The sequence below is a fragment of the Condylostylus longicornis genome, unplaced genomic scaffold (genome assembly GCF_029603195.1).
Source record: "Condylostylus longicornis isolate FDR11 unplaced genomic scaffold, ASM2960319v2 ptg000028l, whole genome shotgun sequence".
NCBI lineage: Eukaryota > Metazoa > Arthropoda > Insecta > Diptera > Dolichopodidae > Condylostylus > Condylostylus longicornis.
Window position 1 is genome coordinate 1,907,813 of NW_026577997.1, and position 14,744 is coordinate 1,922,556.

Here is a 14,744-nt window from a genome sequence, read left to right on the forward strand (position 1 = left end):
TCACTTTACGGGCAAAGATTGTAATGACAAAAGGTATGAAATTAACGAAACAAAAGAAAAACAAAAAAAAAGGAAAAATTTTGTAAACAAAGCAAAAAAAAAAACAATAAAATTTACGGAAAAGAGGAGACGGAAGCAATTTTGTGCCATCTCATTTCTTTTTTTTGTTTTTCTGTCCTCGTCATCTGTAATGCTCTATTTTTATTTTGTTTTGATTTAAAAAACCTTGTTTTAAGGGCATAATATCTAAGATCTTCTTCAATTCTTTTTAGAAGTGTATTAAGAATTTTAAAATCAATAAACTATTATACGACAAATTTTCTTTGAATGTATAAGTGGCGTTGTCAAAAATTGAGAAAAATAAGTCAAAAACAAAGTACAAAAATCATATAGAACTCGGCAATTACCTTAAATTTTTGGGGATCATCGGTAAAGATGTATTGAACTGTTCTTAATCAAATAAATTCTAACTGTTCTTCTATTAGTATTTTGACGTACACTTTCTGCAAAAATGTCTGCAGAAATTGAATATTTTACTTTGCAGATTTGTAACATACTCTGCATAGTTGTAACAGATGAATTATCGAAAATCCCTTTATTTACTAAGACTATAGAATTAATTAAAATCAAATTATCAAACATTGCATACTTTTAAGAACCTCAATTATTTATTACCCGCACAATGGCTCGAATTTCACGATATAACAATATTATGAAATCTACTTTTAAAATCCAAAATCTTATTACTTTTTGGTAAAATATTTGTGTCCTATAGTCCTATAGTCAAAAGGTACAATATATTTATCATTTTCATAATTTTTTTTTATCGTAGTTAAAACAATATTAAGAGATAAATCTAAAAATATATAGAAGAATGTTCATATAAATGTAAACTATATAATATAGCATAGCCCAAACCTATAGAATCTTGGAGTCCCTTTCTATTTTTATATTTTTATATAGTAAGATAACCGAAAAAAAAAAGTTGTAAAATTTTTACTACCCTCACTGATATAGGTAAGAAATTAGTCATAGGATAGGTTATCAATATAAATAACGATAGGTAATAATTTTGTGGGCTGAAACAAAGAGATTCAAATAACAAAACAATTATCTATGTATTTGCATATATGTAGGCGGAAAATTACATATTTCGTTTGTATCAATGTATATTATTCGACTTTTAATATTTATAACTGTACATACATATTTACAGTATATATACTTAGATTAACTAAAGAGATTATCTTATTATTTTGTTTTTTTTACGAATTTAAATCAAAAATATTAAGTAACCTAGGAAAAATTTAAGGAGATGAAAAAGATAAACAAAAAAAAAATCTACAATTTTTATATTCAGGTATATATGAGAAGGTTTCAGAGTGAACAATAACAAAAAATTTTAAATAAAATAATAAATCTGTACTTTAAAATTGAATTGTTTTAAATGAAAAATGGAAAAATTAAAGAAAAAAATATTTTATCAGACAATTTACATATAAAGCTGCAAAATTATGTTAGATTAGGTTGAAATAAAAGAGAGGATTCGGCCCGCTAATACTTCCAATAACAGGCTCATCGGCATCTCTTAAGGACAATTTTTCCTTACTTTGAAGAATCCCAAATTCTTTATATTAAAAATATAGCAAATTATCCACAAGTTCTCTTATGAACCACTTAAACCCAAGGAATCGGTGCTCCTCTAAAAACCATCTAAAATTTTACATTAGATTAGCTATCTCGTATATCCTTAAAATATAATTTGTAACAAATATAAGGCTTAGTTCGAAATAAAGTGGTTGAATTAAAAATTTTATGAAATCTGCTTCTATAAAACGTCTATTAAACCATTTGACTTGGAGCACAAAAGGGCACATTTTACCACGCACCAATTTTCAATGTGTTCGAATTATAAAAATGTAATAAAAAATGGTTATAGTCGATGTAATGTCAATCTAGCTTAATATAATTTGAATTATAAAAGTCGTATTTTTAGAAATGAAAAAATAACTAAAGAATAATTTTTTAAGTGTTATCTTTTTTTCCTAAATGTTACTTAACACATATTGGATGGCCTCATCCAGAAATATTAAAATAAAAAGAAGAAGTAGACCTTAATTGAATTAATGTTTTTAAATTGTTTTGTCAATATATTACATAAATTATGTTGGTAAATTTATTTTGATAACAAAATAATAAAAAAAGAAATTAATCTTTTCGCTTGAATTATCAAATTTTGTGTACATACATGTAAATACATACATATTATTTAAGAATCTAATTTTATATATCCTGTGTTGACTTTATTTTTCTTCTGTATATGTTGTCAGACAATTTAATATTTTAATATTATTTTGTATAAAAATAAGAATAACGTTCCTTAAAAATATTCTTGAATAAATAAAATATTTAGGATAAAACTCCCCTCCTCTCCTCCTCTTCATATAAAATCCGGTTTAGTTGATTTGTATAGGCGTTTTATATTTTTTAAAAAAAATTATTATTTTTTATTAAATTTATTAATATTTACAGAAGACGCATATTCGTACATATATCTAGAGCTATGCAGAATATAAAATGCTACAATACCATAATCAGAGCATTCAATTTGCCTGGACACTGATAGAAAAATTTAAAATTTACTGCAACAATCCAAGCTGTACCAAAAAATCTTAAAACAATTCAAAGTGTACCATACGAATTTCCTGTAGGTAATTTTAAATATTCTTCCTAGAAAAACTTATTTTTGATTTTAACTTTTTCATAGGTCTTGGAATATTGGAAAAAAAAATTACCACTTTCATATAGAAAACCAGTTCCTGGATAGATTGATCCTGTAGAATTTCTAATGTTATATTTTATTGTATTTAATGGTAATCGTATCAATTTCGCCGATTGGGGACAACAACACTAATTTATATTTATAAGCAATTTGATTTCTATACCAATTATATTTAAAACAAACTAGTATTATAAATTTGTTGTTAATTTTAAATTTATTCTACATAATTTGTTCTATGAGCCATACTTGATCATTATTAGTTTATCTATTTCTAATAGATTTTTTTCCAAATTTCTCAAGATTTAAGTCCTTTTTGGTATCGTTCGTTTTATATATACGTAAATTTAACTGAAAAATTTTTTAAAACATAATAAGAAGAATTAAGCAAGATTTGATTTTTCTTTCAAAATTAAGAATCCCATAAGAAAAGTAATATTATAGGTTATGATTTTCATGGAAAAATAAGAGTAAACTATATCCTTCTTCTCCCCTCCTCCCTCAATCTTTCTCTAATCTATTGAAATAAATTTACACATTTTCACTTTCTCTAATGTTATCTTCCTTCCTATTAATATTCGTTGCAATAAATATTAATTATAGCCTCATTATTAATATAATATAAAAATTTACCTATATAAACATATACACCGCATATAATATTAATAAACCCAGATGGCCTTTATCTATATTTTAACACATTTTTTACAATATTATCTTAGTTAACCTACATACATATATTAAAATATAAAATCAGTAGAAAGTACAAGAAAAATATTGCTATTAAAAATATATTCTATATAGCCAAACAAGTAATAAAAATTACTAACAATTAACAAAGAGATAAGCAGGTTTCGTTTTACTTTTATAGCTTTATCAATGTTCTGACCATCTTAGATAATGAATGTGTATAAAGAATAGCTAATAGCAATATATAAAGGTAGGAAAGAAATAAAATAAAACGTGTTATTGAAAAGATATTCGTAATCTTAATTCTTGAAAAATCTTAATGATTGATTTATATATAAGGAAATTTTTGTAGTAAAAATGACATTTTTCGTAAAATAATCATTTTTTATAATAAATGTTGGTTTATTAGACAATAAAATTAATTAAGGAAAAAACAGAATATGTAATATAATAAATCTTGAGTTGAACTTCTTAACTAATGTACAAAAATCTAAATAACAATTAATAATAAAAAATTTGATATAAAAGTTAAATATTTTTTTTGCAAATGAAAAAAAGGAAATTTCAAGGTTTCGTTATAATAAAATCTTTAGATAATTTTAATGCGATGAAATTTTTTTGCATGATAAAATCGCGAATAAAAATGATATATTCTATTAACTTTAGCAGTGGTCAGTACATTAATGAAAATGAAATTAAATAGATTCCAATATTTTAATTTTTAAAAGATAAACGCATAAATCTGAAAATGAAAAATTAAAATAATTAATTGAAATTCAATGAGAAATTAATATAAAAATATTAAAAAAATAATTTATTAAGTGAAAGAAACCTGATTTTATTCTTGCACGTTGTTCATTGCTTTACAAAAATTGTTTGAAATTATTTAGAAAATTTTTTGAAATCATATAATTGTAATAATACTAAGTACGCTTAGGTTGATTAGCGTTTGTATTTCAGATTGTTATCTTATTTTGTTTACTGAAATAAATTCTGACATTGTATTCAATTAATTGTCACAATCATAATACAATCTTAATTGTTAAGAACAGCGTAATTAAATGCAATTAATCGAAACAATTTAATTTTATTTTAACAAAAATTTATAAATTATTTATTTTAATTTATTCTAATAAAATTTAAGTTTAACTAACACTTACCTTGATCTTGTTTTTCAAATCAAAATTTAATAAAATTCTCCTTTTTTTTATTTCTTTAATAATTTAATTATTTTTATTTTTAGACACTATGGACTCTACTTTTAGGTATCATAAAAATCATTTAGATCAATATACACTCTGATATTTTGATTTAACATTTAATTTAATTTAATATTTATACTAAATTTTAAAAACCAGGAAGCTTAATATTCTTAAAGTATTTTTTTTTATTTATTCATAATTTTATTTTACAAGTAGCTATTATATTTTTATTTTCAAAGAAGTATATTGTTCTTATAGATCTCAATTAAAATCACTGCTGCTTTTTATCTTAAAAAAATAATAAAAATTAAATATTTTTTATATCCGCAATATTTATTTTCAAAACTATTTTAATTCAGAGAGTAGGTGGTGCCTATCTTTTAATTTTGTATTATAAATTTATTTTTTTTCATACACACACAATTTTTAGATTTTAGTTTCTTTATTTATTTTAACAAAATTGTTTTTATATATTGAATATCATTTTTTGAGGTATTTTATAAATTATTTAATTTATTTTATTATTCTAATTAAAACTAAATAAAATGAATCAATTAAATTGTGTTTTTATTCGGTAAACTTTCAAATGCAAACCGATTTTTTATATTGGTTTTTGGTGTTTTTTTTTTAAATCCGGTTCAATTCATAATTGTTTTATTGACATTCTATATATTGGCTGATATTAGACCAATTTTAACACAAAAATTAATTATTTCAGATGATATTTTTTTATTAATTTATTTCTGTTAAACGTGTTGACAAAATATACCTATATAAAATAATAATATTGAAAATAAATAAATTATTTCGAAATAATATAAAATTTAGTTTATTAAAAAATTATTTTAAAATAATTGGAGTAATTGAATATAGCCATAGAGTTGTATAGAGGGAATGCGGAAAATTGTATTGGTATTCGAGATTATTTCATTTACTCCAATATTATTCTTCAAATCGAACATATTATTATCAATATAACGAGTAAAAAATTTTTAAATTAATTTCTTATAATAAATCATTCTACATTTTAGGTTATTTTTAATATTTGATGGGATTCGAATCATTGGACTTTAATTCTGACTGAAAAGTTACTAAATTTATACACCAGAATTTAAAAAAAAGGAAGTAATCCTATAAATAAATAAAAACATTGAGAAAACTTATAGAATTATCTGAATAAATATATTGGAAAACTTATTGGAATTTCATCTTGAAAAATATTAAAGCTCAAAATTATTAGAATATATTACTTGAATCGAATAAAAGTAGCTCATGCATCATTCAATCTGGTTTGTTCTACAAATATGGATTGCTGACTAAGCTCATTACTTATGTGGAACACATAAATTTTAATGTTTTATCAAACAGTTTTTTTTTTAACACACCATTATTAGTTTATATTTCTTAAAATAACTTTTTAATTTTTGGTTTTTAAGAATAACTTGTGTTTAACTTAAGAATAACTAGAGTGTAAATATAAGTATAATAATACAAAAATGTACATTAATCTATACATTATTTAAGTTTATTAGTTTTAAGTTATTGTAAATATTTGAAATTTTTTAAAATTTTAGCAATTGTATTCTTAAATATTTTAAAATATTGGGGTTTTTAGAAAATTCAATTCTAAATTAAATTGATAAATTCGATAAATCAAAACTACAAAATCGGCAAATGTGAAATAATTCTATACAAAAAAAGCACGTTCGAAACTCGTAGCATGCTTTAGATTAGTTCTGAAGCATTTTTAATTTTTTTTTTTTAAGTACTGCAAAAGTCAACTAGTTAGTTCTTTAGATCTGATTTTTAAGATTTAAGTGCGAAAAAAAAATCTCCATTGTATTCAAAATCTCCATTGTAAAGAAGCATCTAAAAATTATAAATTTAGTTAATTAAAACATTATTAAAAAGGTTAAGAGGTGTCCTAATAGTTTCAGTCTGTTAAATTTCTTTTTTATTTTTTAAAAGGTGGGTTTACTAATATGTTCTATGTGCTTACTTAAAATGAACATAGAAATTCAATTTTGTTTATTTTTTGTAAATATTATTTTTGTTAAATATTATGTTGATATTATTATTAAATATGTAATGTACAAAATTTAGATATAATATATAAATTCTAATAACATTTATTACATAAGCAAAGCTACAAATAATAATATTCAATTTATATAATATTATTATTATTGTATGTGTTTACATTTTATATTTGCATATATATATATATACATACATTTATTTATATAATATAAAAATTATATTCTTGTTGTCTTGAATATTTATAAAACCCATCGTTTACGTTTATTTTTTTCTCTCTTTATCCTTTTATTTATTATATATAATATTTATATTTATGTATATTTCATAAAAAAAATTTATTTTATATTTATTTTCCTCGCAGTTTTTAAGTATATGTATATATATATGTATGCTTCAATAAATATTAGGAGTATATAATTTCAGTAGTAGCTCAAAAAGTTTAGGGTATTCAGGGATAACAACTCTTTATGTAAGTAGATTCTCACACTTATCAATTTGATTAGGTATAAAATTAAAATGGTTCTATTTGAAATAATATTTTAGAAATTATATTAAAAATAGATCCGTCATAAATATTAGAAAGTTCAAATTAAAAACTTCAACTACGTTCAGTAAATATTTATATATTATGACGATAGGCTTTTATAAAAACCATTTTGATAAAAAGTATTAGTATCATATTTCTCACCATAACTTGATCGCATTGAAGCAAATTTTTTCGGATTAAAAATTTAAATTTGGATGGTTTAAATGGGATAATATCTTCATTTTGTATCCTAGTCGATTTAAACAATTTTGACTACAAATCTACAAAAAATATTCTAAGAAAATTGCTTTAAAATTTACTAAATTTTATTAATTTGTTATAATTTTAAATGGTTTGATCAAATTAAATTTTTGAATTTCATATTTAAGCAGAAATTGTATTAATAATAAATTAAAATAATATGCTAAAACTCACTCAATCTTTGACCTATAAAACGGTTCTCAAAAAATTTCTTTCAATACCCTGCACTTATTATTCGTGTGTATGTACGTATGCCGAAAAGCAAATATTAAAGAATTTTTCTTTTTTTTGCTGTTTTTTTATATTTTTTTATTATCATTTTTGTATTTTTGATTATTATTATTACTTTGACTGTATTAAATATACTTCAATATAATATATAATATTAAATAAAAAAATATTTGATGTGATCAGCGTATAGCCGGGCAAAATAATTTCTATTATCTTTTGAATTTATTTAAAGAGTCACATTGTTGTTGAAAAATTTATAATTTAACTTTTGGCAAGTTAATTTTTGGTTAACGAAGTGGCCCCCGGAATATTAATCTGTAAATTCATTTTATGAACGAAACCAAAAATGTTTTGGTTTGTAATTTTACAAGACCAGATAGCCTCCATGTTAGACAATTCCAAATGATAATGTAAATTGATTAAAACATTAAAGTTTTTTTATGTGCTTAAAAATTATCCCATTGATAACTATTCAAGACTGCTTCAAAACAGTCATCATATTGTAATATTAAATTTCGGGATATATCGGAATTCAGAAAATTTCCACAGATTAATTTAGGCGTTCAATTTTTAACTTATCCCAACTCACTTTAATTTCTAAAATCACCCATTAAAATTTTTAAAAATTTTTACATAAACAATACTTCGCTTTAAGCTTTTCATATTGTCAGTAAAGGAAAAAATTTTAAATATAAGATAAAAAGAGATAGAAGTAAAATAAAACGGTATTAAAATAACAAAGACAACATAAATAAGAAAATGAGAAAAAAATAATAAAAGAACAATAAATAAAAAACAAATTTGGAAGTCCTTCAACTTATGGTTTCACTTTTTTTTTTATATTAACAACACATATTTGAATATTACATAATATATACATATTAAATAAATATATATATATATATATACATTTTCATACACAGTTGCCTTATGCAAACGAACATTTATGTGAGCCTTTTTATATTGGGTTTTTTTTGTTTTTCTGCTTGGTTTATTATATTTGCTTAAATTTTTCATTTTTGTTTAGTATTTAAAATTAAAATAAGAAGAAAGAGAAAAAATTCGGGCAATATATCAAATTTGGTAGCTCAATGGTATTTTATACTTTTCATTTTATTTGATATTTTTGTTGTTGATGTTATTGTTTTAATATTTATTGAATCATAAAAATAAACAAACGAACCAACAATGAATTTAATAATAAATTTCAAATTCGGTGAGCCTCTCAATAAAATTTCAAAAAAAAAGCGAAAATAAAATTATATTTTTCTTTTAAATTACAGTAAAAGGACGAAATTGAATATTTCTTCCTGAAAGTATGCAATTATATGATTTGGTTCATGTTAAAAAAAAAATGAGGTAGTCAGTAAAATTGAATTGGTTTTAATTTAAATTTACAAATTTAGAAAATTTAGTCGGTAATGAGTTAATCAAAATCTTATTCTAGCACGTTATTGCTGCACTCTGCTCTTATCTCACCATGTCATAAACTACTAAAAATTAGTAATTCGAATGTAATCACATTTTAATTATGCCGTTAGATTTCTGAAAATCAAAAATACAACAAGCAAAATTTTACTTAATACATATTTCATTTTAACTAGATTTTACTGTACCAAAATTTTATTATCAAAATAATATTTTATTTTCTTAATTCAAATTATACTTAAATCAGAAAATTAAAATTCTAGAGAATTTCTTCAATTTGGATATTATTATAATTTTAGATAATTCTAAGGGGGTATAATAAAACCTATAATGATTACAGGTAATTTCTTATAAGGATTATGCCAAATCGTTTTCTTCCAATAAAATGAAAATATTAGTGATAAAAATTCTTATTAGCCCAAAATTTGTGTTAAAATCATTAAAAATATTTTTAATAATGTGAATTGTATACATTTAGTACAATTAAAAATTAATTCTATTTTCTAGATCTATAATGTATAAGACAAAATTATATTTTATTTGATCTATTTGTGTTCGATTATTTAGAAAATAATTTTATTCAATATTGCGAAAATGCATGTGTTTATATTCATTTATTGAAAGACTTAAATATAGATTCCGTGGAAAAATATTGCAATATAACATTATTATAAAAACGTACAGGATATTATTAATATAGAAATTTTATTTATTTCTGTGATTTTATATGTTTTGCAAACGCACTTAATAAAATAATGATTGAACCCCTTGTACTCTTATATTAAGTAGATGTCATCAATACTTGAGTTTATTCCTTGTTTTTGTTTTTCAATATTCTAGGTTCCAGGAGGATTTTTCTATATAATATTATTATTTCGTGTATGTTATTTCATTAAAGGAAAATTTTCAAATCAATATAATAATTGCATGTATAGTATAAAAAAAATTAAATTTATTTAATTCTATTGAAATTATTTTAAAAAGGAAAATTTGTTTTTCAATTGTGTATTGTTCTCCTTCTTTTAAAGGATCTCTTTGTTTGTTCGTTTTAATTTGGAATAAATAAAGCAGGTTAACAATTTTATAAAAACTAAAGAGAAACATAAAAAAAAATAATGTTACATACATAGATATATAGGAAAAGACAATTATTATTTTAATATATTCTTACTATTTCTCTTCTGCATCAGAAAAATCTTAAGTTCAATTGTATGAAATTTAGAAAAATATTGCTACAGTGTACCGGTTATGTTTTTTTTTAAATTTTATATTTAGGATCTGTATGATTAAGTACTTAACTATTGTTCATATATATGCACTTTCATATATTATAAGTTGTCTTCATTTAAACATATATATGGTATTTCTTCAATGTATAGCTTTTCGTAACGTATTACAAAATTATTGGAACAGTAACTTTTGTATTCATTAATGTAAAAGTAATATCTTGATGCTGCAGTTTGTGCAGCTAAAAATTTTGATTCAATATAAATTTTTTTAATATTATTTTTAATTTTACGGAATAAAACTTATAAAATTTTCCAAATCCTAGTGTAATGAATACAAGTTCGAGTAGTTTACCCTACAGTAGTGTGGCAGCAATTTTTTTTTACATTAATGAAAACTATAGGGTACACAATTTCTTAAAATTTTAATTATTATAATTCTTTACATTATTATGCACATAATAAAATTAAATGGAGATTAAAAAAAAAATTCATTATTAAAATAATATTTTTTTTTTATTTATTTTTCCTTTTTAATTGCAATATTATATATTTATAATAATAATAATATTAAAAATATATAATATTGGAATTTCAATCAAGAATAAACAATTTTTTCTTTTTAAAAATCATGTCAATTTATTTATTTAATATATATATATATATATAAATTATATATAATTTTCAAATGAATTTTATTAACAATTTTCATTAGAAATAATAAAAAAATAAATGTGTGCACATATGCAAAATAAAATTAAATTTTTTACATATATTTTATAAAATATATATGAAATTGCCTCAGATATTACTCGACAATAATTATACTATTTGATTTTTCAACCAAAAGAATATATAAAAAAATGGAATTAAAATTAAATGATTAAATAAAAAATCACAATATTATTAAAAAAATTTTTTTTTTATTAGTCTTTAAGTACATGTATAATTATATTTTTTGTGTAATTTGATTAATTATAATTATAAATATTTTTTAAATTGGTTATAGAAAAATTTCAAATATTTATTAATTTTTTTAATTACGAGTATATTATAAATTTTAAGTAATAGTTGGAATATCTTTTAAAAGGCGAAATATAACATTCTAAAATTTTTTTCTGTATGATAATTCATGTCGTGCAGATGTTAAAATTAAAACGTTTTACATAAATGGTATTTCTGAAAATGCCATTCTTAAGGTTAGAAGAAGTCTTTTTATATACAAGAACTACATTTTATGAAAGTTAGTATTCTACAGTGTTAGCATTCACTCTGAAATAAATTTGGAATTAGCCTAATTACACAAAATTATCTTAGTTCGCTTTACTATAATTGCACAGAAAAATTATATTTGCCTTTTAAATTTTAGTCCATAAAGTCTAAAGAGTAGAATACTTATTTATTTTTATATTTATATATTGTAATAAAATTAGAAGATACATAAGAATAACTTATAACACTTGATATGTTAGATTGTTGTTTAAAAGTTTCAAACTTTTTAGCACAAATTCAGTTTCAAAATTTGAAATTCTATTCTGAAAATCAAAATAATTTTCAATAATATCCTAACAAGATAGTACAAAATAAGTACCATAAATCAATATTATTTTCATTACAAGCCAAATTTTTATTTATATTTCATTTTGTTAGAATTCTGACGGGCAATTTAATTTTCTATTTATTTCGGTATGGTTTAAAATAAAATCAAAAAGATTTTTACAAGTTTCGTTGATGAAGTCTAGGTTTTTACAGGAAGTTCTAGTTTGAAAATATGTACATAGTAGGGATTCAGGAGTATACTTTACCGACAAACAACTTGAAGAATTACATAAATTTCGAAAATCAACTCTTAATTTTAAAGAGATGAGGAGATTTAAAAATTGATTACATATTAAGTATTCCTTTTTTGATTTCAGATTAAAGACGAATCCTTAAAATATAAAAAAAAAAAAAATAAAAAAGTAAAATTTTAAAATATAAAGGACCATATTTTTTATATTTTATAATCGAATACAAACATACATATATTTATGGATATACACCCTCTTTAAATTATGTACTTTATTTGTACACTTACCTACACACCATAATGCTGCTGTACTTAGGTATACCATATAGCCCGTTATTATTTCTATGTTTTATATTTGTTTTCTATTTCGATTTAAATAAAATAATAATTATTTTTTTTTTATTTCTGTATCACGTAGAAATTACAAGGATGCATTTTTTTTGTTTTCAGTTTTTAAAAGGACATTTAGTATAAGTAGGTGTATGTAGCATGTACAAAATCACTCTTGTATTTCAAGCAGCAAAAATAAATACCAAAAAAGAATGAATTAAATAAAAATGAAATAATTGGAATAAAAAAAAAGAAAAGAATTAAATAACAAGCAAAGCAACAAACACTTAAAATCAAAGGATTTTCTTTTTAATTTTTTTTATATATATATAAATTATTCGTATATGTAATTTAGCTGGTTAGATATTCTAGGTAAGGATATTTTACGTATAGGTATCCTTTTTCTATTTTTTAATTTTAACCGGAATATTTTTGTTTTTTATTTAATTTTTTTTTCAACGTTTCTCGGGGTACTATTTTTCTAAATATTCCTTTGTTTGTGCGTGAGTTGACTATATAAATAATGTTTGTATATAAAATGTAAGAATATGTAGATTTTTTATGTGGGTAGGTAGGTGAAAAAGATAAAAAATTACACGTTCCTTCGTTGTTTATGTTTTATTTTTTCTGTTGTTTTTTTTTCTGATTTATTTTAATAAAATATAAAATAGAATGAGGATTTTTTTTTAGTAACACAAAAAAAAAATCAAAAATAAACCAATTTTTTTTCACGTCCTTGTGTTTTTTGTTTTGTTTCACTTTTCCTCCTTATTTTTTTTTTTTTTTTGCTTTTTCTGTTTAACATAGGAAAATTTAAAGGTACGTTAATGGTTTTTGCTGTTTTTTTTGTTGTTTTTTTACTTTTTAATTAAATGTTTCCTTAATTAAACCCAAAAATTTTTCATTTCACCACTCCCGCCCCCAAAACTTCTTCCCTTTTAATAGTAATATCTGTTTTTTTTTTTTTTATAACTAATTTTAACGAATTTTTTGTGTGTTTCTCATTATTGTCCCAACATTTTTCTCATTATTGTTGTTATTATTTTCTTCTGTTCCTATATATATATTTTTTTTGTGTTATTGTCGTCGTTGTCGTCGTTAAATATTTTTTTTTGTTTTATGTTGCAAACCTTATCCTTTTTTTTAATTCTATAGGTTTTATTTATTTATTTATTTTTTTGTGTTTTATAGAAAAATTCCTCTATAATTTTTTTTTTAATTTTTTTTTTACAATATTTTTTCTCTTTGTTTTTAAATATATGGGTTAAATATTAAACTGTACATATATATTTATACTTGTATTATATGTATATCTGTTGTGTATTTTTAATTATATAAAAAAAACAGAAAAATAATTAGAAATTTTTTTTTACATAGATTTACAAAAGTTTTTTTTTTACACAAATAATTTACAAAGAATACACACCCGAAATTTACTTTTTTTTTTTATATTTTTCTATTTAGTGTTTTTGTTTTTATTATTTTCATGTGTAATTTATCCTTTTTAGGAATTTTTTCTTTGAAATTCATAAATTTATTTTTTTTATTTATAACCATTTATTTTTAGTGATTTTTTTTTTTAAATAAATCAATATGTGTTTGTAATTTTGAGATTCAATAAATTTTTTCTACACAGAGCCGAGAAGTACAAAAAGAAATTTCAATAATATTTAGTATAGGCCGCGAGCACAAAAAATAATTTGAAATTATTTTTTAATTTTTAATATTTAAAATCACAATAGAAATTAGTATTCGATTATCTTTGAAGCAAATTAGCTATAAAAGTAGGTGTCTGAACCAGAAATAGAATAAAAGGTTTTAATATTCAAAAAATTTAAAGTTCTTTATTTTTTTTTTTGTAAAATCTCAAATTCTTATAATCCGAAATTTAATAAATTTTCTATTTTTAAAAACACTTTTATTCAAAATTTAAGAATTTTCCATTTGATATTGATTTCAAATTCATTTGTTTTTTAAAATTTTGAGAGAGAAAAAAATTGCATATATTCGGGGGCAGTACTCAAATTACAATATTTAATAAGTATCCTGTGCACAATTTTTTTTTCTCATAAAAATTATTTGCATTAAAATTTTAATTTAAAAATTTTTTCTTTATATTTTTCTCACTTTAATTTTCCATTATTTATTTTCTTTTTTTTTTTGTTCTTGAATTTTTTTTTCTATTTTACTATATAATGTATTCAATATATACGAAATAACGATAATAATTTCGTTCTCACGG

The 14,744-nt window shown here is 21.2% G+C and overlaps 1 long non-coding RNA gene across 1 annotated transcript in view; it reads right to left on the minus strand.

Moving 5' to 3' along the window:
- The window catches only part of LOC129607622 (uncharacterized), a 183,482-nt gene extending 169,231 nt beyond the window's left edge, over window positions 1-14,251 (minus strand). The window contains exons 1-2 of the long non-coding RNA XR_008696824.1: window positions 12,461-14,251; window positions 4,630-5,440 (exon numbers count right to left, since the gene is read on the minus strand). This is a non-coding gene — a long non-coding RNA (uncharacterized LOC129607622). The remainder of the gene's footprint in view (window positions 1-4,629; window positions 5,441-12,460) is intronic.
- Between the last annotated feature and the right edge of the window lie 493 nt (window positions 14,252-14,744).